The sequence below is a fragment of the Ambystoma mexicanum genome, chromosome 6p (genome assembly GCF_040938575.1).
Source record: "Ambystoma mexicanum isolate Mex_15411 chromosome 6p, UKY_AmexF1_1, whole genome shotgun sequence".
Classification (NCBI taxonomy): domain Eukaryota; kingdom Metazoa; phylum Chordata; class Amphibia; order Caudata; family Ambystomatidae; genus Ambystoma; species Ambystoma mexicanum.
In genome coordinates this window covers 345,161,651-345,187,325 of record NC_090935.1, presented here as the reverse complement: position 1 = coordinate 345,187,325, position 25,675 = coordinate 345,161,651, and the positions used below count along the sequence as shown (strand labels likewise).

General features: G+C 46.8%; 1 protein-coding gene across 4 annotated transcripts in view; it reads left to right on the top strand.

Annotated features, from left to right (window-relative positions):
* RAD1 (RAD1 checkpoint DNA exonuclease) overlaps window positions 1-25,675 on the top strand; it is a 266,136-nt gene that overhangs the window by 4,651 nt on the left and 235,810 nt on the right. Inside the window, exon 2 of one of the 4 annotated variants that reach the window (XM_069627108.1) lies at window positions 22,198-22,264. The exons of the other annotated variants lie outside the window; for them this stretch is intronic. The gene's annotated coding sequence lies outside the window, so the exon portion shown is untranslated. The remainder of the gene's footprint in view (window positions 1-22,197; window positions 22,265-25,675) is intronic. 4 annotated transcript variants of the gene reach the window in all.

Below are 25,675 nucleotides of genomic sequence, written 5' to 3'. Positions count from 1 at the left end.
TTGGTTATCTATAATGGCAAATATACAGTTCTACGTGGTACCACAATTACTATTAGATCTCTTTAAAGTGCATCAACTGTACGGTTAAATGTCACACAAATCAGTTCGTAAAGGAAACCAACAATGGATATAAGAGGAAAGCAGTTGGTTAGAACAATTGGCAGAATACTGCTCTGCTACCGAGACACGGTTCTGTGTGGAGACCCCCTCTCACCTCCCCACCTGGAAAAGCTGTAGCATAAAGATGTATCACAAGCCAAGTCCATATATTGTTCACAAGAGACTTTCCGATAGTTCTGCAACCCCAAAGTACCTGGCGTTGTAGCGTTCCTCGTTGGGGAATCAACGGCCCTTCTTGAGTGCCCTCCCTTTAAGTCAGGAGTCACGGGTCATCGAACGTCCGACGGAGAACAGGGTGAGCTACAACGGTGAAGTGGCAGCTTCTTTCCTAGCAGTGCTCATCGACGGGGAAGCGTGAACGTCCTGGAAGGAAGAGGTGTGCGTGGCACCTCGATGTCGATAGTTCTGGACCGCAAAGAGTTTGAAGAACTGTGGCCCAGCAAGGGCGTTGTGTCGTCGGTGTGTCTGTGGTCTTTGGGTGGTGGGAAACCCACGGGCGGATGCTCCTCGGCGCGTCGACGGCCTGGCCTACTCCAGCGGGATCAGCCGGGCGATGATGCAGGCGAGAGCATGCTTGGATCAAAAGTTCTTAGGCAAACGGGAGCACAGCAGATCAAGTCCAGGCACTTCTCCTTGGGATTTCGCAGCAGTCCCCGTCTCGGGTCGGCAGCCTATCGAAGGTCTGTCTACCAGAGAGCTTTGGCAAAGATCAGCTGGTGCACAATTATCCCTCGTAGCTCAGGAAGAGGGCGCCTTACCAGGTCCTCTGTGGGTTAGTCCTTGGAGACACAACAGCTTTCTGAATGATGGAGAGCAACAGCAATTCTTCTCTTCTAGCAGGGTTTCAAGGGGCATTTTCACTCCAGTTACTCTTTCGTAGTTTGGGCTTCAGCTATGAACACTTCTAAACACGATTCCTAGCAGTAAGCGGTCCCCAGATATACTGTTGATCTCCCTTCATTCCGCTGTATCACATTCAAGCATCCAATCAGTACGAAGGGCATTCAGCAGTCTGTCAGCCAAACAGGTGCACAGTACATTCAGGCCATTCTTCTCCATCCAGACACTCATAACACAGAATGTGGATTCGGACAAGTACCACGCCATTCAACACTACACACTGCATTCATACCAGTTTCGGGCAGGGCTGTCTCAGTCATTGGGGCTCATTACACGGTAGGCGGAGGACCAAGGTGTTATTAGCACCTTGGTCCATGCCGGTAAAATACCGGCACCGCCTTGGTGGAAAGGGGAATTATCGCCCTATTCCAAGGTTGGCGGGGCGGTAATTCCCCCTTGCCCCCCATTGCCCTTCCCCATTCCCATTTTTGCCCCATAGGGCTCTATGGGAATGGGGAAGGTGCTAATTACGGTGCCGCAAATTGCGGTACCGTAATTAGCACCCTGGTCCCTTTGCGGGTTGGTTTTTAACGCCTGCTAAACAGCAGGCGTTAAAGTACCTAGCCGCAAAGGGACCTCGTAGTAAGGCAGTAAGGGTTAACGGTCACCGGTACCATTACCGGTGACCGCTAACCCTTACCGCCTTCCGTGTAATGAGGCCCATTGTGTCAAACACCAGAAACTAGACATCCACAACGCAGAATGCGTATTCGGCACACACTCCATTTACCCAGGTCCCACCCACAGGTGTACCCACAACATATGGTCGTTGGGAAGGCTCCAGTCAGTCTGGGCGGCACTTCCCCACACTACCATATATGGAACTTCCACCCAACAGCCAGTTAGGGGGAAGGGACAGAGTCAGGGCTTCCCGGGACTTCAGGAAGATCAACGTAACAGCCGATGGAAGGCAAGAGGCCATGGGGGCCATCTTGTCTCCATCAGGAATCTACCGATTCCAATGACAGGGCCTGGGCATCCCAAAATGGAGGACGCTCAGGGCACCAGACATTTCAGCACAGAGCTGCCACCAGCCCTTACTCTGCTCTGTGGGCCACACACAGGTGCCCATCAACATACACTAGGGGCACAGGGTTGTACCCCCACCCATGGGTGCCATAAGGGAATCCCATGGGTCTGTTCACCAAAACCAAAGGAGAGAGCTACACCGCCAGGAGTCCCACATGAACACCTGCGTGGAAAACGCAACAGAACACACAATAAAAAGCAGTAAAGGACAAGGATACGGAGGCCCTGTCCCTCCGATGCATTTCCAGCATCACAGTCCCACGTCGACGTCGCAGAGATTCTTCCAGGTATCCAATCTTGTGGCGTTGGTGCCATTTCCGTGAGTTTTGTCTGCTCCTCTGACGACTTGGATGATCTCTTTGTTCTGTGCGCCATCTGTCACTGCGTGATGACTCCCTTGAGGTACTGTGGGAGCTACTCCTGCTAGTGGTGGGAGAATGCTGCGTTTTCGGTCACAGGCTTTCCCGCCTTGAGTAGCGGCCATCTTGTTTCCTGATCTCTCTGCTCGTTTCTGCTGATTGAAAGAATTTAATGTTCCTGCAGACAGATTGGAAATCGGCGTGGAGCTGGACTCAGGGCTCTGTAGACTGCTGTCAGCCTCATTGCTGGACATGACGGCAGGGCTTTGCCTGGTGCACAGGGTTTTTAAGCTCTCACCTGGGCAGATGGTTTTGGTTTGCGTCTGATGTCCACTGTTGCAGGTGGCTGGATGGCCTCAGCACCGTGAATGGGGCCTTCTTGGCGCGTGGTGAGCCTTGTGTACACTACACTGCGGAATGAGAGGAAAATGCCGGCAAATGAATCTTGCCGCTCAGGAACTATGTGATTTTGATGTGGGGCGATGCTCTTGCGTGCCGGCACACAATGATTTAATCTTTACTCCGTGGTGGTGCTCGGGAACCTGTGCTGGAGGGTTGCTGTTTGTACGCGATGTGAAATTCCCCCGTGGTGGAGCAATGGTCGACTGTTAAAGGAATCCGTCTTGTGTTGGTATGCAGAGCGCAGTGGAGTTGATCCTCCGGGACCATGGGCAGCACGGTACTCGGGAACGGCGTGTCCGTCACGCCGTGTCCTGCTTCGGGTGTTCTGCTGCCGCATGCGATGTAGCGAAATGAAAAGGCGCGCTGGATTCAGGACGCTGCTTTACCAAGGATGTAGTTACCTCGTGGTCGTTGTTATAGCCTTATCTCAGGCTATTATTTCAGACTCGAATGACCTAATTCCTGCCAGCCTTCCTATATCATATACCCCTCCCCTTATTTTAGCCCTTTGTCTGGCACTTTTAATTAGTCATCAAATTGTCATTGCTTATATAGTACCCTACATGTCGTAGCCTACCCTCTACCCCAAAGGTGGTATAAATGCCCACTTGCTGTAGAAAATAATTATGCACCCGAACAAGGCTCTGGAGAAAGTTTGGTCTCTATACCCCTGAGCACCTGACCGCTTACTATTGTAAGTGGTCTTATATAGTGCCCTTCTGCCACTTTTGATGGCCTTTGTGTGCTTGGCTCTGTAAGAAAATGGAGATGTGGGTCATTGGTGGGACAATGGGAGTGGAAGGTACGAAACCTGTGGTGTTGATGAGTGCAGGTCCAATATACCTGGTTCCTGTGTCCCACTCTGCTTTTTATGGGGTTGGTGGGGAAACTTTGAAGTATGTTATCCAAAGGGAAAAGTCCAAGCTGATAGACTACATCGCTTTGAATCTGTTTAGCCGTTGATGTGGGAGAGCGTGATGGATCTAAAGATGGAGATGGAAGTGTCATATAAATCATTGCTACGTCGTTCCACTAGTACATTTATTTTTTAAAGTGCATACCCTTCATTCAAATGATACTAAAAAGCGTCCTGTGCGCATTTGTTTTTTCCCCGAGCTAAATGTACAATAAGCTAGGCTCGGAGGATCAAGTACTGCACATTTCCCAAGTCGGAGACCCTCTGAGAAACACAGACAGCATCTTGACTCTGCAGCCAGCAATTTAACTCACCCAACATTTTTCTTTTGTTCTCAGCAGCAGAGCCTTTCTTATGAATGGTGGGTTATTGGGTCATTTCCAACGGAAAGGCCTTGCATAGAACACAACAACGTGCAAATCTGTGAAATGTAAAGCCAGCAACACAAAGCATCGTTGAAAGCTTTTATGTCCACAATGTTGCAAAAATAGTTTGCTTTTATGTCATAGTCGAGTGTACTTATCATGCATAACTTCCAAAACAGTTTATTACATAACTTCTTTAATTTTGTGTGTTAAAATGCTTGCAGCATTTTGCATATTAAGAAATAGTTTTTTCTCATCAGGATGTGGAAAGGAAAACTACAATTACATTATTTTTGCTTAACATGTTGGTATAAGGATTTACATGTTGTCATGTTGCTTTACAATGCAATGTGTGTATTTTGCAAGTAAATTATGAAACGGTGGTATTGTAGCCTTGGCATTCCAAAAACGTTTGTACCAAGAAAGGTTTGACTATAGAGTTGTTCCAAGTATATGGTCAAGTTCCTAAATTGCAGAGAGGGTTCAAATCACTGTTACTCTGTTTAGCGGAAGTATGTGATCCTAGGCAAAATAATTTAATCTCACCCTCACTTAACTGCAGAAATTGGAGTGCTTATAAGTGATGAAGTTCACAATTTTACAATGAGATAGATTTAATGAGTTTAGAGATACAACTCCTGCCCGGCTAACTATCACCCAATCTCCATCACTCCCTTCCTGGGCAAGCTCCTGGAGAAACTGGCCATTTCCCAGCTTAATCTCCACACTGAATCTGTTGGCTGGCTTCATGACCATCAGTCTGGCTTCAGAGCTGCCAGAAGCACAGAAACTGCTCTCCTGAACATCCGTGAAGACCTGCTCTCCAACCTTGACTCCAACACCCCATGTGTCCTCATCTTGCTTGACCTCTCTTCCGCCTTTGATACTGTCAACCATGCCATCCTGCTCAACCGTCTCCGTGATAACCTGGGTATCACTGGTCAGGCTCTGGTGTGGCTGACCTCTTTCCTCTCCGACCGACCCTCCTAGGTCCAACTTGGGTCCTTCCTCTCCGATATCTTTTTCTCTACCTGTGGTGTCCCCCAGGGATCTAACCTCTCTCCCTGGCTGTTCAACCAATACCTGGCTCTCCTAGCCCACCGCATTGCCACTCTCTGCCCCAATTTTCAGTGCTATGCGGATGATACCAAGCTAACTTTCAGGCTACCCTCGGCCTCCTCCTCTCCTTCCCTCATCTCTGACTGTCTTTCTGCTATCCAGGAGTGGTGTGCTGCCAATGACCTCTGCCTTAATGCCAGTAAAACTGAGATTTTACTCATCGGCACACCCACTCCCTCCTTTTCTGCAGCTCTCTGGCCGGCCTCTCTTGGCCCTCTTCCTGCTCCCACCTGCAAGGCTAAAAACCTCGGGGTAATCTTCGACTCCACACTCTCCTTCTCTCCTCACATCTCTGACGTCTCTAAGAAGTCACACTATCAGCTACACCTCCTCAGATGTATTCTTCTGTCATGAAGCAGGCATCAAGTTATTCCAAGCAAGCCCAACAACCCCTGCTAGGGGCCATGTGGGTGCAGTCCTGGCATCTATGGCGCCAGGCTCATATGGAGAGTCAGTCCTGGCGCCATAGGCGCCAGGCTCATAGATTAAAACTTACCTGATGCAGACCATGCTGCAAACTTACCTGATGCAGACCATGCTGCAGAGATCCAAGCCAAAAGAGGCTTGGAAGGGGCTACTTTACCTAGGGACTATTTTTTACTCGGGTGGGGTCGGGGAGGAATACTTACCTGGGACTACTTTGGAGGCTATTTAAACCACGCCCGAAGAGCAGCACACGCTTCGCATTATTCTGCATCCAGCAGCATAACGCTCACTGTGCCTGCAAGTCTGCATCCAGTCTTCTGCCACGCCCGCCTCGAGTCTGGAGCTCCTAGAAAAAGGGAGAAAGAAGGAGAAAAGGTTAGAACAAGAGCAATACCGTTGATCCTTACCTGAATTCCCGATCCACCGCACCTTCGAGCTGGAAGAAAGAAGTTAATTAATGCGCGTCGCCTCGCCTGCTGCAGCGCCGCGCTGAACTCACCGGCTTTCGCAGCATCTTCACTATTCACCGCATCCTTCTGCATGTTCCCGCCGCACTCCGGCACCTAAGGGGAACACAAGAACAGCAAGGTGAGCCAAGGGAATAAGCAGAGGCAATATTAGTTACCCCCATAGACTTACCTGATTTTACCGCCGGGGGTACTATTCCTCTTCACGGGTCGGCGCAGCCTCCACCGCATCTTCGCCGTACCCCGGCCCCTAAGGGGAAAAAAAGGACAGCAAGGTGAAACAAAGGGACAAACAAGGGGAATCCTCCTCACCACAATAGACTTACCTAATTTTACCGCTGGAGGCATTATTCCCTGAGACTTCATAATTTCTCTCAGCACCTGAATAAGGGAGAAAGCAACAGGTTACATACTGACATTATTTTATCGAACTGTGTTGGATAATACAAATCCTTACCTGAATGTTATCGGTTGCCACGAGGAACTCTTCGCTAGGGTCAAGCTGCAACCTGCAAGCAATCGGACAAGAGTGAAAGTCAGACATTTGAACTCTTACGAACTATATACCTACAGCGTCTTGCCGGAAATCTCAAGAGTCAATATTGTTCTGGAACTCACCTATTCCTTCGAACCAGTGAAGCAACTGGTTAACTACACGCCCCTGCGCTCAATGCAGGATGGAGAGCTCATCTTTCCAAACCATCAGGTGAGACTATAAGAGGGGACATTAAAGGTGATCAGTGGGGAGAACAGCGGGGGTGGGGGTTAACGCTCAACTCCACGGGTGGTTAATTCCCTTTCTCCATTTGCAGAAGAATACTCCTACGGGCCAAGCAAATGAAGCTAGGTGGGCCAGTCCAGTCTGTCATCTCGCTTCTCCAAGAAACAAGTTGGTGGTAGATCTCTCTCTTCGGTGGGGGCCTCCCTCTGGAACAGCCTTCCTGCCTCCCTGAAACGTGAGGAGAACCATCTCCGGTTCTGGTAGCACCTCAAAACCCTCCTCTTTGCTTCTGCTTTCTCTCCCCCTCTCCTCTGCTGAATTCCTGGTTGAAACTGCACAGGTTATTTTCTTTTCTGATCTTGGGCCCAGGCCCTGCCATTTGCAAACCTGCACTGTCACCCTGGCAACCCCCGCAACTGGGGACTGTTATTCTGTATCCCAACAGACCCCCTACTAGCACTTATGTTCTGCTCTTACCTTGCATTTGCCACCATCTGGCCGTTTATTTATTTTATTTATTCTACTATTCCCATATACTGCACTTTTCCCCTCTTCCCTTCACCCACGCACTTTTCCCGTTCCCGCTTCCCAGGCACTTGCGCGATCTGAATGACACCTAGCCTAGTAGGATCGCTGTCTGTCTTCCCTCTGTTCCCCTCCCTTGCCTCGTCGCGCCTCGAAACACTTGTGTATAGGCGCGTTATAAATGCCATATCATATCAATGCCGTACCCTGGTTCTCCTCTATTAGTTGTCCTAAGTTCTTCGCCTAGGAATTGCATTATTGTTGCACTATCCCTCCCTCAGTCCCATTTCACTTGATTTGACAGGTAGGCACATAGGAGCCAGATTCTCAAAACCTTCCCCTTGTGCAAGTAAGGGCATTTAAAAGAGCATCCCAAATGCACAATTATGTGTGCTTTTAAATGCCCTCAAATGAGGGTGATCCCCCTGCTCCTTTTGAAACGGGCAAAGGGGGGAAGGTGCAGATCATGACAGGGTAATTTCTGACCTTGTCATGATTTCTTTTTTTAAGTGTAACGGCCGCTTTTCAAACCACGGCTGTGTCACTTGCATTTCCATCCCCCAAACAGAGATGGGAAGGTTTTCTTTCTCTGCATTGTACAATGACAGACCCTTTCACACTATCTAGAAGCTTCAGGATCTGCAAGGGATGCGGTAGGGTGCTAATGGAATAGCAGGTGGGTCAGGGCAAGATTGCTTTGTTAAAACATTGATGTGTGCAGATCTTAAAAGATAGTGCTCTCTGCACAGTGTAAGTATTAGGTATTTTGGGAGTCGTCTGGAGCAGTGGTTAATGTGTGCTGTATGTTGCTAACGTACTTCTTTGTGTGATTGCCTAAAGTGTGTCAGGGAGCATCTTAAGGAGTTTGCAGAGCTGCACTGGTAGTTTTGTCAACGGAAATTTAGTGGTGGCAAGTGCCTTTGGATGGTGTATGGTCTATTGTGCTATATGTGTTTCGGTGGATGGGTTATGTGCCATAATGTTTCGGTGGATGGGTTATGTGCCATAATGTCTAGTCAGTTAGGCTGGGAAGTAGATGATTTGTGAAGGGGTTATTGTTACCATATCTTTCTCCAATCAATGCCAAATTAGAATGCATGGTCACGCCATGTAAGAATGGTTATTTGGGGCTTTAAAAATGCACTCTAAGCAGACAGAGTACACAGAAAATGTAATTGTTTTGTTTCCGGTTGTTTTTACCTGCGACTCACCAAGGAGCCAAAGACCAGAGTCGAGTGACTCACCAGAGAAGCAGAGGGGTAACTGAACAGAGAGCTTTGATTTTACATTGGCTTCAATCTATTTCTGGTTTTGACTATTAGCTGAAAATATTGGATTAGATAACAGCTAAGAGGGAGATGACATGTGAGGAGGTACACACAGCTTAAAGGTGTTGTGTAACTATGTACCAACCCATTGGCTGGCCATGCTAATCCCTATGGCCTTCCTGCCCAAAATCCATCCTCCCGAGATTACTTTGCGGTAGCTCTACCAAGCAGTTGTATCAAACTTTGGCCTGCCAGTGTTATTTGTAATTAGTCTGCTGAGAGTTAATGACTTGATTGCAGCTGTAAACGCACTACTGGTATAATAAAAATGTAACAGTGTCCCTGCAAACACTTCATTATTATCTGTTCCTTGAACTCGGGTGCGGTTTAAACAAGCATTGACAAAGTCAACATATTTGGATTGTGTATATAATAGCTAGGCATATGCCAGGCACCTATGTAGTAGGCCCAGATAATCACACCAGTTTCCAGCTGTTGCCATCTTATGGCCAGGCAGTACCGTTGTGGCAGTGCCTGGCAAATGCCTACACAAAAGCCAACAACGTTGTCTTTACCAATGCTTGTATGTGACTGCAGCCAGATGGTTACTGGCAACTACAAAGTGAGTTTTAGGTAGGGGTTACGGGCTTGCATGAAGTATTGAATTTCTGTTTTGCTCAATAACCAATATACATAAAAGTATTTAGGAGAAACGGATTCAGTAATAATTTTTAAATTAACATAAGGCATCGCCTGTCGTAGACGGATTAACTTCCTGTGCCAGTCTTAGGCAGGGCAAGGAGGAATTTGTCAGGTGGTCTGGGCAGGGCCCGTTCATCCTAGGGGTCTACCCTGCTGTGTCCCACATGCCCCAAAACTCTTCTCACACAGGCCAAATTACATTTCCCCTGAACCCAACTCACCAGGTTCTGAGGAAGCACCAGGACTTTGGTATCAGAGTGATGCTGCAACCCATCAGGGGGTTATTCACAATGAAACAAGGAGAGCAGGAATGATACAAAGGGGCATGTGGAGTCCTCAAAAGTGCAGCACCTTGGCCTAAAGGCATTGAGGTGGCTTAGGGGGTGGTTTGCGAATACAGTTGGCATTCCAATGGCACTGCAATCTCGAATGTGCAGCCTCTCGCACATCCTCATGGAGGAAAGGGCAGGAGCCCTCCTTCCCCCCCGCTGTAGAAGCCACCAACAGGAACAGCCGTGCGACCACTGCAGCAACACAGTGACCACCATCACTTCCCTTATCTAGCTGCAGCCCTTTAGTTACGGTGAGACCATCCTGAAAGGGTTCTGCCCTTAACAGCAGCATTTTGCACTTGTATTTTGGCTGCAACGTGCTTGATCTATTTGTTATTGCGGGAACCGCCTGATCCCAAAATGGCGGGCCCAACGCGGCCCCACATCGAGGCTGCTTCCACGTTGCCAAGCAACTGAAGCTGCATGTTACCCAATTATATCTGTCTTCGTGCCGGCTTCTGCCTGCCGGCGTAGGCTGCAGAAGAAGGCCCTGTTCGCGCTCTGGAGCACAGGTCCGGTCCGGCACCTCCCTTTGCTTGTACTCTAGAAGGTAGGACCTCGACAACCTATGGTTTACTACCTTGTGCACATTATTGTCACTGTGCCCATATTCGTCATCTCTCAGCAGACTACACTTCATAGTTGATCTGTGCGACCCATACATCAATTACCGCCTTCATTTCTGCACGCAACTACAAGGACCTCTACTTACCGTTGTTTGAGATCATATGACTACTCCCGCTCTCGTGATACCACCGTGACACCACCGTGACACTTGCCCATTATATTGTTCTACATTTATCTTGGCATTTGCTATTTCCTGAGTACTCCAACATAGCCTTGCATTACTTAGTCATTACGACTCTATCGTCTACGCATTGTGTGTGTGTGTGTTAGCCCTACGCTGAACTCACTCTGTACTCATCGCTTTCTTCTAAGGCCAACTTTCAGGGGCCTACATTACTAGCACATAATACCTGGCCCTTGCTGTTCTACAGCCTGAACTGAGCCTACTTGATATTAGTGTGTCGCTGGCACATAATCTTTAGAACATTTATGTTGCCTGCACTGTGTTGCCTGCACCATGTGTACCCTATTGCTCAATCATGTTGCCCATTCTATAACTGTGTCGCCTGTACCCTGTGTATTCCATTGCCCTAAATTATGCTTAGATTTGCCTTACTAACAAACTGCCCACTGCACTGTCCCCAGCACAGCAGTGAGCACCTGTTTATCTGTGACTGTAGCCCATTACTCCAGTGTTCCTTGCACCTAGCCTTAATCTAAGGTGCTGCTCAGACCTACCTCTACCATGCACACAGCCATCTGCACTGCTTCTAGCATTTCAGTGATCTCCAGATTTTCAGTGCCACCGCACTGAGTACTCATCAAACCTCTACCTAGGAGGTATACCTCCTTCATGGCTTTCATACACAGAGTTTTATGCTCACCATGGCAACCCTCTTACCACTTTTTCACTCCATAACTCCCACCAAATTCCCACCTTCTTTACAGACCAAACTTCCAAGCTCCTCAGCCATCATGCTAACAGCCCCCACTTGCAATGCAACCTCCATCTCCCCACTGGAATGGATCACCCGCTTTGCCACACCTCCGACACCCTTGGTTCCCTGCCTGCTTAGTGTGAGAAACGCAAGATTAGGTTCTCGCTTTCCAACAAGCAAGATCTCTCATAAAGCACTAGACTCTCCTGACAACAACAGGTTGACTAATTCCCAAACAACAACCCCTCTGCCAACCAACCTGTGCAAAAACGCCGGCCCCACTGATCATGCCAGTCATATTCGGGGTGCCGTAGCCACTGACACTCCTTCCCTTAAAGGTGCCCTTGTCAATACACGTTCTCTGGTCGCCCACGCATTGGACATTGCTGACCTCATCTCAACTAACAATCTGGACTTCCTTGCTGTAACAGAAACCTGGCTCCATCCGGCAGCTGGTCCTTCCCTCACTTTGGCCATCCCAGACAACTACACCATCATCCGTGCAGACAGAGGTTCCGGTAAAGGTGGCGGAGTGGCCTTTATAGCCAAATCCCATCTGAACTTCAGAGAATTCTCTAACCTAGGCCTACCCTCCGCGTAACTCCTTTCAGTGAAACTTCCACTCTCCAACGCCCGCACCATCTTATTTCATCTCATCTATCGACCCCTAGGTGCTATCTCCTCCTTTGAAGAAGATATCACCCACCTCCTTACACAAAATACCAAATTGGGTTTGCAAATCATTATCCTGGGAGACATAAGTTTAGGCCTATATGACGCTAATGATACCAATGCCTCCACACTAGACAGCGCCATTAGACAACTGGGATTTAAACAGCGCATCAACGAACCTACCCACTGTAAAGGTAGAACTCTAGATTGGATGGCTGACTTTAACTGCTCCACAACTATTCTTAACAATGCCCCGTGTGCGTGGTCCGACCATCACTGCATCACCTTCTCCATCCTGAAAGACATTGATACCACCACCCAGGCCGACCTCGCCCCACAATCTCTTTCGAGGAACAAACGTAATCTAACACTAGACAACTTTCTACCACTGCTACAACCCATCACTAATCTTCCTCACAACTCTAACCTGGATCGCTCTTCCTAGGTTGACTTGTATAACAGTACCATTGAACACACTCTAAATCAAATCGCACCTTTGAAACTGAGAAAGGCTAAACTGGCGGCCCATTTAAACAAATGGTTTACTGCCGACTAAAAGCATTGCGTAACGTCAAAAGAATATCCAAAGCCAATTGGAGAACATTTCTGTCTGCCCCTAACAAGGAAAGCTTCGCCTCAGCAGCGGCCACTTACAAAACTGCCATCACCAATACTAAAAGAGAGATCTACAATACCAGGATTCAGAACGTTAAATCTGGTACCAAAGAGCTCTTCTGCATCATAAGAGAACTAGAGTCTCCAGCACCTCCCACCGAAGATATGCACTAAAGACAAAGCCTGGTGTGCGAACATCCAGAAAGCTTTATCAAATAAATTAGTCTTACTACAAAACAAAATTGAGACAAAGAAGAATAGTCTCGCCCTCAATACCCATTCACCCAATTTGCTTACTGCACAACAAACCCCATGTCCACCTTTCCACTTCTCCCCAGTATCCAGCAAAGAAGTGGCTAAGATAATTTCAGGCCTCAATCCGTCGAACTGCAAGGTTGACACATGCCCTGCTTCAGTCATTAAGGAACGTGCAAAAGAATTAGCTCCTTTATCACGGCTCTGATCAACTTCTCCTTTAAAAACTGCGTAGTCCCTAAAAACCTCAATGATGCATGGGCAATGCCTCTCTTCAAAAAACCCAACCTAGGTCCAAATATACCTACTAATTACAGACCCATAACAATGGTCCCTTTCCTGCTAAAGATAATAGAGTGGCATATCTCCAAATTAAAAAGCATCTGGAAGATAACCTTGGCCTGCGTCAATCTGGCCTTAGACCCAGACATAGAACAGAAACAGCCCTCCTGGATCTAAAAATCGATCCCGATGGACGAAGCCAAAGACAATGGCAAACTGCCCCTCCTGCTCCTACTGGACCTATCAGCAGCGTTTGAACTTGTGGACCACCAAATCTTGACTGAACATCTCTCTTCTGCAGCAGCATTTTCCCCAAATACCACCAGTTGGATCCATTCCTTCCTTACAACAACCAGAGTCTTCGCTCCCACTGCAGCCGCCGAGTCTGTACCCATCCACTGTGGAGTCCCCCAAGGCGCCTGTGTTTCTCCTACGCTTTAAAATATATTTACTAAGCTCCTCTTTGATCGTCTTGACAACCTGGGTGTCACCTACACAAACTATGCAGATGACACTCGGGTCCTCATCACCCTCACTGGTTGCTATGAGATAGACTCTGAAAAGCTGAATGAAAACTATTGTGAAATACAGACCTGGATGGCCACACACATCCTCTGCTTAAATGACGACAAGACAGGGCTCTTGATCGTCGGCCCCCAAGTCTGTCTTAATAAACTAGACCACAAGTACAATTCCTTTAACATTGATGGCAACATCATCAAAGTTGCCAAAGAAGTTAAAACCCTTGGTGTTTATTTAGATTCCACCCTCTCACTTAAACAGGTAAATTTCACAGCTTCCACCACTGCATACACCAATAAACTTATCAATGCCTGCAAACCTTTTCTGTCCTCTAATAGTTGCCTCACACTAGCCAGGGCCTTGATCTTGTCCAAATTGGACTATTGTAACACCCTATTCCTAGGTTCCTCTGAGCACAATTTGAGTAGATTAAAAGTTCTTCAGAACAACGCCCTGTGCTGCGCCTTGAACATACCACGCTCGAGCCATATCTCGTCCACCAGACGCGATTCTCACTGGCTACCAGTATGTGACAGAATTAAACATTGCACACTCGTCATTACACACAAATGCCTGACCAACATAGCTCCACAATATCTATCAGACAAATTCTCTAGGCACCAATCCACCAGACCTGCCTACCTGCACTGCCTCAATATACCCAAGTTTAAAGGGGTCGCGTTTCCCAGTGCTGGCAGCCAAATGCTGGAAAACTCTCCCAACAGCTATCGGATCCAAACCTCCTTTCTGGGCCTTCAGATCTAAAGTAAAAGAATGGCTCTTCACCTAACTACTTCGATCACTATGTATTCAGAACTGTAACTTGTCTGTCTCATCCCCTGTTTTGTCGATTATTGCCATCATCACCCTGACCACTTGCTCAAGCGCCCAGATATCTCAGGGTTAGGTGCGCTCTATAAATAATAAAATAAAATAAACTCTCTGGGACCTTGCTAAGTAAGAGTTTCTGGTCGATGCCCATGCAAGTTTGTGTGCCACAACAATATTGTTGTGGGTCTACCTTTGGGTGACTATGTATCCATGTTTATTACCCTTGGTTGTATGATAAGCATTAGATGCGATCCATATCATCCCTACAGAGATGTATTACTAACCCAACAAGTGTTTGCACTTGCAATATATTCTCTTTTCTACTCTGTCACTCTTTTGGTTGGCATTTATGTATATCCGCTTGTGAAAAATAGAATAATCAAATAGTATTCAGTTTCTAATATTAGCAATACATTAGTTGAGTAGATACCCAGCATGTTACTCTTCTGTTCACCTTTAACATGTTAAAACAATCTAGAACCAATCAACAATGTGTGTTGTGTGTGTCCATTGTGGCTTAGTAAAACATAAAATCATACTCACAATTGTGATGCTGTGGATTGGCAAGCCAGTGGACAGGTGAGGTTAAAGAGACCAACCTTTTGATAATCCAGTAGGCGGAAAGGGTACAAAACTTTGTCAAAATGTCCAGGGCTTTTATGGGCAGTCAACTAAGAACTACCCAAACGTGATCGACAGCCATGGATCAAATGAATTGGAGGAAAAGCCTGCTGTAACAATTCCGCTCGCCTGCCCCTCGCCTGTGTTTTGATGGTTTCCCTTTTCCTGGCCAAAAATGTACGAAAGGGCCACGCTAAGTTTATATATGGACACTGCTAAAATTCTCCCACGCTTAACGCAGTGTTTCACCATCACAGAGAAAGTTGAAAGGCTAGCGTTAACAAAAATAGACTGTGGTACTACTATCAAAATTAAAAATATATGTTTCAGAAATGGGTAAAAATTTATTATTTTAGCCCCCCAAAATATGGAAACAGTCAAAAAGTTAGAATTTGAACAAATTGGCAAAGGCCAATTTTTAGCCCCATAAACAGTTTACTGTCTAAGGATGAAGGCATTTGAAAACTGTTTGCTGCTTGTTTTCAAGGTAGTTGGGTTTTGTAATTTAGCTTTACCTCCAAATTATTGAAGCAAGCATAAAATATCATAATTTGGAAACATTTGCAAAGGGCTGAATTGGTAGGCTCATGGACTAGCATTACAGTCTTGGCCTAGCAATAAATCTGCTTGCTTTCTTACCCAAGCAGCTCAAAACCTTGTGGGAGCAGTGAGAGGAGAGGATTTCTGTGTTTATCCAATACACTTTTGGCTATCAGTTTGTCCTTATTATGCATTCTCGCTGGGTTGGTGTGTAGGAAAACCCCTGGGCGCTCAAACCAGAAAAAATAGAACCCACCAGGGAAAAAGGCCCAATACACCTCTTGCAAGGATAACCAGGTTTATTTCCATACAAAAACGAAAAATCACCAACAGAGAACTCTGCTGACGCAGAACGTTCTGGCAACATCAGCATGTGCAACACATTATAAGGGTACATCGCGTCATCAGTGACATTACATACAGTACAAACCCGCGTGGCTGGTTGGTGTGGCCCTACACATAGGTCACCTGCTCCATAGGGGATGCCATGCCATTGGCACCAGCCCTGTACATCTTCCACGTGGGGAGGGGGGTGAGGGGCTGGGGTGAAGCTGAGGTCATCCTAACTCAACCAATTTACTCTCTCCCAGGTCTTTACCCTTGTTCTGGGCTATAATTTCTTCACTCGCAGCACAAATTACGTGGTCTAGAAGTGAAGGCAGGAAGGCTCGGCTTTCTGATCTTTTTGATCGATCAGGGGCCCAACAGGTTTATGGTCAGTGGTCTAATGCTGGCTAATACATTGGAATTCAAAGGTCCTACAGTCTGGGCATTTGGGTGCTATAACTTGGAACTGGGACAGGTGGGGTCGGAGGCCCGTGCCCTCCTTCTCGTGGGATCGTATAGTACAAAGACGCTCAGCTCTCATCCCATGACATTGCATGGCACATTCGTCCGGGGGCGCGAAGGCTGGCAACATTTTAGGCCGATGAAAGGTTTATGGATCTGTGTAGCTCTAGCCTTTCTCATCAGTGCCTGAGATACAACCTATTCCGACGAACTTGGAAAATGGTACTATTCATCTGTCTAAATCTCCAGCTGGAGCGTCTCTATTTTTTGTCCCCAAGAAGGACACCACAGAGTTGCGCCCCTGTTTGGATAATAGACGTCTTAGTCTGGTTAACCTAAAGGATAGTTATCCTTTACCCTGCATTTCGGACATTCTGGAGGCCCTTCAAGGGGCAGTGTTGTTTTCTAGGTTAGACCTTCAGGGGGCTTACCACCTTATTCGATGAAGGGCAGGAGACGAGTGGAAGACTGCCTTTTGGACCCCCTTTGGGCATTTCGAATATCTGGTGATGCCCTTTGGCCTGTCTAATGTACCAGCGATTTTTCAGCGCTTCATGGATCAGATCTTTTCTGACATGTTTGTTTGTTTGTTTATTTGGTATAGCGCAGAAGCCAAACCCGCGAGGGTAACTGGGCGCAGGCAGTACAAGGATACTTGAGAACTTAGTTGCAATACAAGAAAAGGTTATACAGATGAGAGGAAAGCATATACAGGCAGTACAAAATACAGAACTGTAGATAGAGCAGGTAGTCTAGCGACCTGTAATCGAGTTATGCACATCCGGGAAAAGTGGCGGTGAGGTGGACGGACGGGCTAAGTGTCGAGGGAGCGAATCCAGGAGAGGGCTTTGCGCCTGAAGCTGGTGTATGGTTGGTCTATTCTGAGGTCAAGGGGGAGTTTGTTCCAGGTTTGAGCAGCTATGACCGGGAAGCTAGAGCCGCCCGCTGTGCTCTTTTTGTATCTGGGCACCACTAGTGTGTAGGCATTCGTCGTTCTGGTGGGTCGGTTTGAGATTCTCTTGTTGATTCTGTTTACCAGGTAGGGGGGCGCTATGTGGTTGAGGCATTTGGAGGTAAGGGATAAGGTCTTGAGCGCAATCCTGTCTTTGATTTTTAGCCAGTGAATGTTCTTCCTAGCGGTGGAGATATGAACTCTGTTAGGAATGTTTAAAGCTGCTCTGATAGCGTTGTTTTGGAGCGTTTGGAGCTTGTCATGGATGTATTTGTTGGAGCCAGCGTATAAGGCATTGCAGTAATCCAGCTTGGATATGATGAGTGCGTTCGCTAGGGTAATGCAACTAGCTTCCGTTAGGAAAGGTCTGCATGCTCGGATCAGTTTACAGGTGTATGCAGTGGAGGATGCTAGTGAGTTAGTTTGTTTCTTGAAGTTGAGCGCTGAGTCAAGATGGACCCCGAGAGTCTTAACTGCAGGCATCACTTTAATGATATTATTGTCTATGTTAAATGAGGCATAATTAGGGTCCAGTTTTTTGATGGCCAGCTCTGAGCCGAGGATCAGTAGCTCAGTTTTGTCGTCGTTCAGGCAGAGGCCGTGAGATGCCATCCATGCCTGAATGAGGAGATATATCTTGTTCACTAAGGCTGTGTCCGCCAAGAAGTTGCCTGAGAGGGGAATAAGGATCTGCGTGTCATCAGCGTAATTAGTGTAGATGACACCCAGTCTATCCAGCTTGTCGAACAGGGGCTTAGTGAAGATGTTATACAACGTTGGAGATACACATGATCCTTGGGGGACACCGCATGAAACTTGTATGGGATCAGCAGCTGCTCGGATTTGGTTAAGCCTCCAGGGTGTTTCCATGGATCCCAATAAGGTATCTGCTGTCACGTCCTGGTCAATACCCACTTCAGTAAAACAAACCAGTTCTTCCTTGGATTAGATAATTTCTATAGAAAATGAATTCCAATTTCTTCCACCATTGTACACCCATAATTGCCTTACTAATTAAGGATATTTCTTTTGTCTGGTCACTTGCCCAAGATTCAGCCTTCAAACTGTTATAGAAAAGATTCTCGGAAGGTCCCATACTTTGCCAACCAGACGTTTCTAAACCTTTCTTTGTGGAAACTGATGACTCCTATTTCGCTATCGGAGCAGTGCTCAAGCAAGAACAAGAAGACGGCTGTGAACATTCTATTGCTTACCTGTCCAGGACCCTCTCTGACCGCGAAACACATTATAATGTCCTGGAAAAGGAACTATTGGCCATACGTCAAACCTTTGTGGCATGGTGACCTCTTGTTAGGAGCAGTATTTCCTGTTCAAGTCAGAACAGACCATCGGAACCTCCAGGTGTGGCAATAAATGGAATGCAGAAATAGCAGACAAGCTTGTTGGGCCTATTTCTTGACCCAGTACCAGTTTCGAATCACCTATATTCCTGGTACCCTCAATGTACTAGCAGATGCTCTTTCGCGACTTCCTGATTATGTCAAAAACTACTCCTTGTCACTACCCAGGATGTTTCCGGACACCATTTTCATCAGTCACATTGATGATTTCATTGAAAGAGTACTGCAAGAGACAACATCCTGTGAGGAATGGCTAGAGCCTCCTCATGACATCCTCTTTGGCCTAACAAAAAAAGAATGGAAGCTCTTCAAAAGGACTGTCTTTTATCTACCATCTAAAACTTTGAGAGTCGGTGATGAATCTCTGCCATGATACCACCTTTTCCGGGCACTGAGGAGTCAAGATTACCCTTCCAAACCTTAAAAGGTACTTTCGGTGGCCTAAGATGTACTGTCATACTTACAGTCTTGTTCTATCTGTGCCCAGAGCAAATACGATAACCGACAGCCATCTGGGTTACTGTTACAACCCAAACTTCCATCTTGACCCTGGCAAGTTATCGCCACTGATTTCATTGTGGAGTTACCACCGTCTAAAGGATGTACCACCATTATGGTCACTATTGATCTCTATACTCGTATGGCTCACTTCAGTCCGCTTTGTAACGTACTCACCGTTTGTGAGATAGCTAATGTCTTCCTTTTGGAGATTTTCCATCTTCAAGGATTACCATCTACCATTTTGTCAGACATGGGGTTTCAGTATAGCTCTCGTTTTTGGTTTCAACTTTGCAGACTTCTCGGAGTACAGAGACCCTTGTCTTCTGGTTACCATCCCCAGAGCAATGGGATAACAGAACGGGTTATTCAAACCCTACAGCAGTACTTATGTTGTTTTTCAACTCAAGTCCAGAACGATTGGGTATCTTTGCTTCCGGTAGCCGGATTTGCATATAACAACTCTGATCATACCTCGATCAGTCCCTTTTTCTGCAACTTTGGCTTTCATCCTTCTATATTGCCTGTTGATGCTGTAGGATTCAGTCCTGTACCCTCCTTGGACATCTGGGTTAACGATTTACAAACCACCCATTAGAAGGTTAAGGTACATCTATTGAGAGCCAGGTAGTACACCAAGAAGTATGCAGACCGTAGACGACGTCCGTCTGTTCTGTATGCCATAAGTGATATGGTTTGGTTATCCTCCAAATACCTTCCCCTGGCATTTGCGACCTAACAAGTTGTCACCAGGTTTTTATGGTCCCTTTTCTGTGATCATGATCAACCCTGTGGCATTTTGTCTCCAGCTACTTGGAAGCACATCTACCCCGTGTTTCACACTGCTCTACTCAAGCCATATCATCCGTCTACAAGAAAAACTAACATTCCTCCTCCAGTCATTGCTGATGATCACCAACTGAAATACGAGGTGTCTAGGATATGTGATTCGAGATATAGGAGAGGACGCCTACAATACCTGGTTGATTGGAAAGGATATCCTCCCAGTGAACCTTCTTGGGAGCCCATTACCAATATACATGCCCCTCGACATATCCGCCGTTTTCACCTCATTCATTCTGGTAAACATGGCCTGAGTAGAACTGGCCCTCTCTTATCCCGACCCTAAGGACAGATGAGTGGGGAAAGATCACCTAGGTAGGGGAGCCCGGGGTTGTGCTTGGGGAAGTAACCAAGGGGAGATGCAGTATTATACCAAGGAAGAAGGAGAAGAGGACGAAATCCCTACCTTTGTAGGTTGTACCACCTTTTTCTCCCTTCCTCAGTGCGAATCTCCCTTATTTAACTCCAATGATCCCTCGATACTGGGTAAATCCCCTAGGATCTCAAACCCTGTTTCACCCAGAAACGATCTCTCCAGGAATCCCTATTTTCCGATGTCCTACCAAAATGATCCTGGTCATTCTTTTCCACGTCCCTCTGGTCATTATTTTCCAAACTCTCAATCGACATTGACAAAACACTACCGTTCCCACAATCCCCCCTGTTCATTGCAGCCAGCAAGCCCGGTCATTCCCGTTTGTTTCCCAAACCCTACCAATCTTACCCCTCTGAGTTTACTAACCCCCCTAGTACGAGAGTTATAATTCCATATAACAACTTTTTCCTTTCCGAGCCTATAGGATATTTGGAAACTCTTATCACCCTCCTTTTCTAATACTAACACTCTTTCCCGACACAAAGGACGACAGACTAACACTCAAGCTATTTAGGGCCAGGCAAGATCAGGCAATTGACCACAACAGCACACACCTGACGGTCCTTCCCCTTCCCCACTGGGATAAAAGATGGAGCACAAGAATGCAATGCATGCAAGGCAGACCGCACAATGTGAGGGCTAACTCAGCAAAGCAGTTCAGGAAGAGGAGAAAGACGGTGCATACCGAGAGGGTGACAAGGAGAGAAGCGACCTTGCCCTTTCCAACCAAGGCAAGAAGGGGTCAAAGTGGTCATACAGGGGTCTTGTAAAATCCTCTGAACAGTCGAGTCTTTGACCGACAGATGATTGTGAAGCTAAGGGAAGTGAATTCTGCATCATAACAGTTGAATACAAAAAAGGTACGATTGGCCAGATGGGAAAGAGTGAACCCGAACGAGGGATGCCGATGAAGAGGGGGCGAAGTTCCGAAATTCAGTGTGTTGACAAAAGTGAACCCGGCCGAGGGATTTCCACAGTGAGGTGTATAAAAAGACTTTTAGATTCGTGAAGGCACCAGAAAATTGCATTGAAAGCCATAGTGAACCAGATCGAGGGAGGCGAACTGTTAAGCTCACCTTAGCTCTGCAGGAGCACCAGGAACCTCCCTCCGTAATCTGTGCAGGGACCTTCTAGGACTGTGATTGGTGCCCTGGAACTGCCTCTGTTAAGAATACAGACTAGGATTAGGGACAGTGTAACAGAGTGCACCCACCACCATGCCCCTTCCTGGAACCCAAGACCCTAGGGACTGCGCTCACCTTCTTTATATGAAAAGGGAGCTCTCCATCCTGCCACTTCTCCAAGCAGGGGTGCGTGTAGGAAACCAGTTACGTCACTAGTTGAAAGGTTTGACTCCAGCCCAGACCAGCTGCTGCGTGGATTGCTGTTCTGGATTGAATGGTCGCAGCTCCAACTTGCCAATGTCTTATGCGTGCTTCAGTACTGTGCGCGCTGCTTCCTTAAATGTCCAGTTGTTACTCCTTTTGTTAATGTTGGTTGATGCACTAATGTCTTTATGCATGCTCATGCGCGGAGCACGCTGCTTGCTTGACTGTCTTTGCCCTTTCCGTGCTTTTCTTCTTTCTTGCGTGTGAGCTTTTCTCTTGGCGGCTTTGGCACGTGGCTACTGTGCTTTTCCTTTCTTGTGCAGGGTTTCTGTGCCTTTTCTTCTGTGTCCCTTTTGTTCATGTGGCTTTCGTGCCTTTGTAATGGCAGTCTTATATGCGCGTTCCTTTTTGGCTTAATATGCGCTGCTTTTCATGTGCGCGGCACTTTGTTCGTTCTTTCTCGCTCTCTCTGCAGGTTTGGGTGACCGCGATGGACCGGAGCTGCACCGGAGTAGTTGCTTGCACTTACTGTTCTTTCTTTCTTGTTTCTCTGAAGGTTCGGCTGGTCGCAATGGACCGGAGTTGCACCGGAATAGTTGCTTAGAGGATTTATTGAAGCTCAGGTAAGTATTGCGGGAAACCATGATCGAGTCCTCTGAATAATGTTTTCTCTCCTTCCTTGCAGGAGCTGGTGCCTGTGAGCGTCACGCTGCAAAGTAGAGTAACGCGAAGCGAGGGCTGCTGGCCTGGGTGTGGCTTATATAACCAGCCACACCCAACCACGCCCAGAGACTCCCAGATACACCCAAAAGCTGGCCTGAAGCACATCAGTGTTGTTTGGTTCGGCCCTCCCCCATGTTGGAAGAAACAGGAAGTGGTTGTTCCTCAACCCTTAACCACTGAACAATGGGTGCGGTGCCAATCGCGACAGGCTTGTTCCCAGTAGCTGCATGGACTGGCATGAACTCCCCAATAATGCTTTTGAGGTCCAGGTGGCCAAATGGGGGTGTTAGATATGTGTGCAGTTATGCAGGAGTTTGGGTAGGGTTCCACCATAGAGCCAGTGGTTGTGACACGAACAGTCCAGCCGGATCTGAACCCAGAAGAGGGGAATCCAAGGGTAAGAAGCTAACATCCTGCGACCTGTGAATGCCACAAAGCAAGGTACAAAAGGGAAAGCCTTGTGAATGCAATGCCAGAGTGAGAGAAGTCAAAGAAAAGCTAACATTCGAGAGGGGTCTGAACCCGGAAGCGGGAGAACCCAGGGATGAAGAACTGTCACCCAAATAAAAACACAAGAAGAGCTATAGAACTTTTTGTTGAAACATTTACTTCGAACCTATCAGGCCCTCAAACGCAAGAAAACACAACTATCAGAGTCCTGGTATCATTGAGGAACTTTGTAGGGATCAGCGCCTGGAAGAGGGGGATCAATGGGTGAAATGCATCACCCAACGTGCAAGCAGAAAGGAACTTTTGTCATTTTGAAATACATCAGGTCCACGGTGGCAAGAGACTTTTTGTCGAAAAGAGACATAACCACCGAAGGCCCTGATTTCTAAGAACTGTACTGTTAGCTCATGCTGAGAAAGCTCGAGCGTGTGCTGTGCTCCTCAATCCTACATTGTCCCATGCTTAACACTTGGGGAAGGGAGAACCTGACTACAGCATCCTGACCTATTATTTGTGAACACTTCCTTCTTTCTTATGAACATTATCCCAGACTTCTTTTTGTATTTAGCGTAAGGCTTGGCAATATGTTTTTCTTAGTATAAGCCCTTTAATTTGACAGGAAGCCTCAAGGACTGCCTTATTTTTGTTGGATGGTCGAAGCTTGCTCCGACCTTAGATTTAGGTTTAGATTAGGCATTTCTCCAACCTACCTTTACATTTTAATAAACACCCTGGAACTGTGATCACTTGTGTCTGTCTTTACTGTGGCCACCATGAGTGCCTTATACCTTGGTCCAAAAAAGAAACTGAAAAATGTGTTGGAACTGGTTCCCTGTCCAACTCTGTTCGGAGCAGCTACTAATTGCCCACAAACATGAAATAATCTGTGCTGCATTTGGCAGTCCAGTATGAGCTGTAAACTACAGGTTAACCAAATCATCAAAGTATGCTACTTCCAAATGAAACTATTAAAACCTCTGCTTCCGCTTATCTCTGAGAAAGATTGTTCATTGGTGGTAGGAGCCCTTACTAACACTAAATTGAATTACTGTAATACCCTACTGCCTGGTATACTTAAATACCAACTTCAGCATTTCCAGGTTACTCAAAACTCTGCGGTGCAACTGATTTTCTCCCTACCACGAAGGAAATCGATCTCAGAGTTTCGAAAAGGTCATCACTGGCTTCCAGTGCAGCAGCGAATACAGTTCAAGATTTTGTGTCTTGTTTTTAAATGTATTCACGGTCTTGTCCCAGCCTAACTGACCTCAAAGATCGTAACTCACTGCCTCACTCGGGCTTTGTGATCCATGAAAAGGGCTTTTTAGTAATTCCATCTTCTAGAACTACCACCTGGGGTGATAGACGGTTTTCCTCAGTAGGTCCTTGTTCCTGGAACTCCCTTCCTTTACATCTACGGCAAATTGACACTGCAACCATTTTTAGGAAACAACTAAAAACGTATCTATTCAGGTAATTATTTTTCTGGGTCATCTGGTACAGGTAATCTATACTTCATCTGATTAATATGTCATCTGCGAACCAAAAACTATTTAAACTAAATGCACACCCTTGTTTCAACAAATATAGTACTCTGTATAATTAAGTGGTATTAATAAAGCAAGCGTAGTTAATTTAAATGTTATATAAGGTGCAGAGGAGAGAAAACCAACCTTGACATCTAGGTTGTATGACATATATGAACAAAGAGAAAGTTCCATGTTAGGGAACTCGCGTCCCCTGCACACTATCCAATGTCTGGAGATCCAGACCAAAAATTTGAACAGTTGTTCTAATGATGCTAATCTTGGCAATCTTAGTGTTTTAGGACAATGTTAACAATGTGTACATTTCAAGAATTGAACCAATCATAAAAGAATGATAGTCGATCAACGTCGTATCACAAAAATCTTATTTTACTCATGATGATGTTAAGTAGGCCCAACGCGTTTCGAGTGTGGGTCACTCTTCATCAGGGGCGTAAATGATTCTATAGAGAGAATACATATAGGATCATTTTAGTGTATATATATTTCTTAGGGAAAAAAACTTTTAAAACTAATACAGCAATTTTTTAAAAACAATTTATTTATAACTCAACACAAGCACAACAGAGAACATATACATTGACATATCTTGACTTTGATTCAAACCCCTTGAAATTGCACCCCAGGCTAACCCTGCCCTGATCCCACCCCCTTTGTCCGTGTTCCCCGCTGGGTCGTATCCCTCAGTCCTGTTAAGGCGAGGCTGCCTCCGTGCCCTGGCCGGGTGAGTGGAGGGCTCTCGTGATGAGGCGTGGCTTGTGGGTCAGGGCCGGATAGCTCTGATCATAGTCAAGTAGCGGAGTCCAGATGTTCATAAAGCGGTGGAGTAAGCCCGCCTTGGCTGCCGTGACCTTTGCAGCTATAAGAATGTCCCAGATTTTAATCCACCACAGGGTAGTCAGGGGCCCCTCCTCGGTTTTCCAGGTGCATGCTATCGTGATTTTGGTTGCTAGCAGCAGTTGAGTTATTAATGCTGCCTTCCGGCCTGTTCCCGGGTAAACGTCTGGGATCGGGATCCCCAGTAAGACCTGCTCAGGGGCCAGTGGCATTACCGTTTGGGTGATGTCCTTTATTGTAGCGAGGCATTGGGACCAGAACTCTCTTACCTTGGGGCAAGTCCACCACATATGGAAATAGGTTCCTGGGTGGCCGCAACAGCGGCAGCATAGTGGGTCCAGTGCCCGCTGGAAGTGGTGAAGGCAGAGGAGGGAAGTACCAGCGCAGCAGTAGTTTGTTGGCGCATTCCTGATTAGTAACGCATGGGGAGGCCGTGCGTGTCCTGGGCCAGATGTCCATCCAGGAATGGTCCTCTAC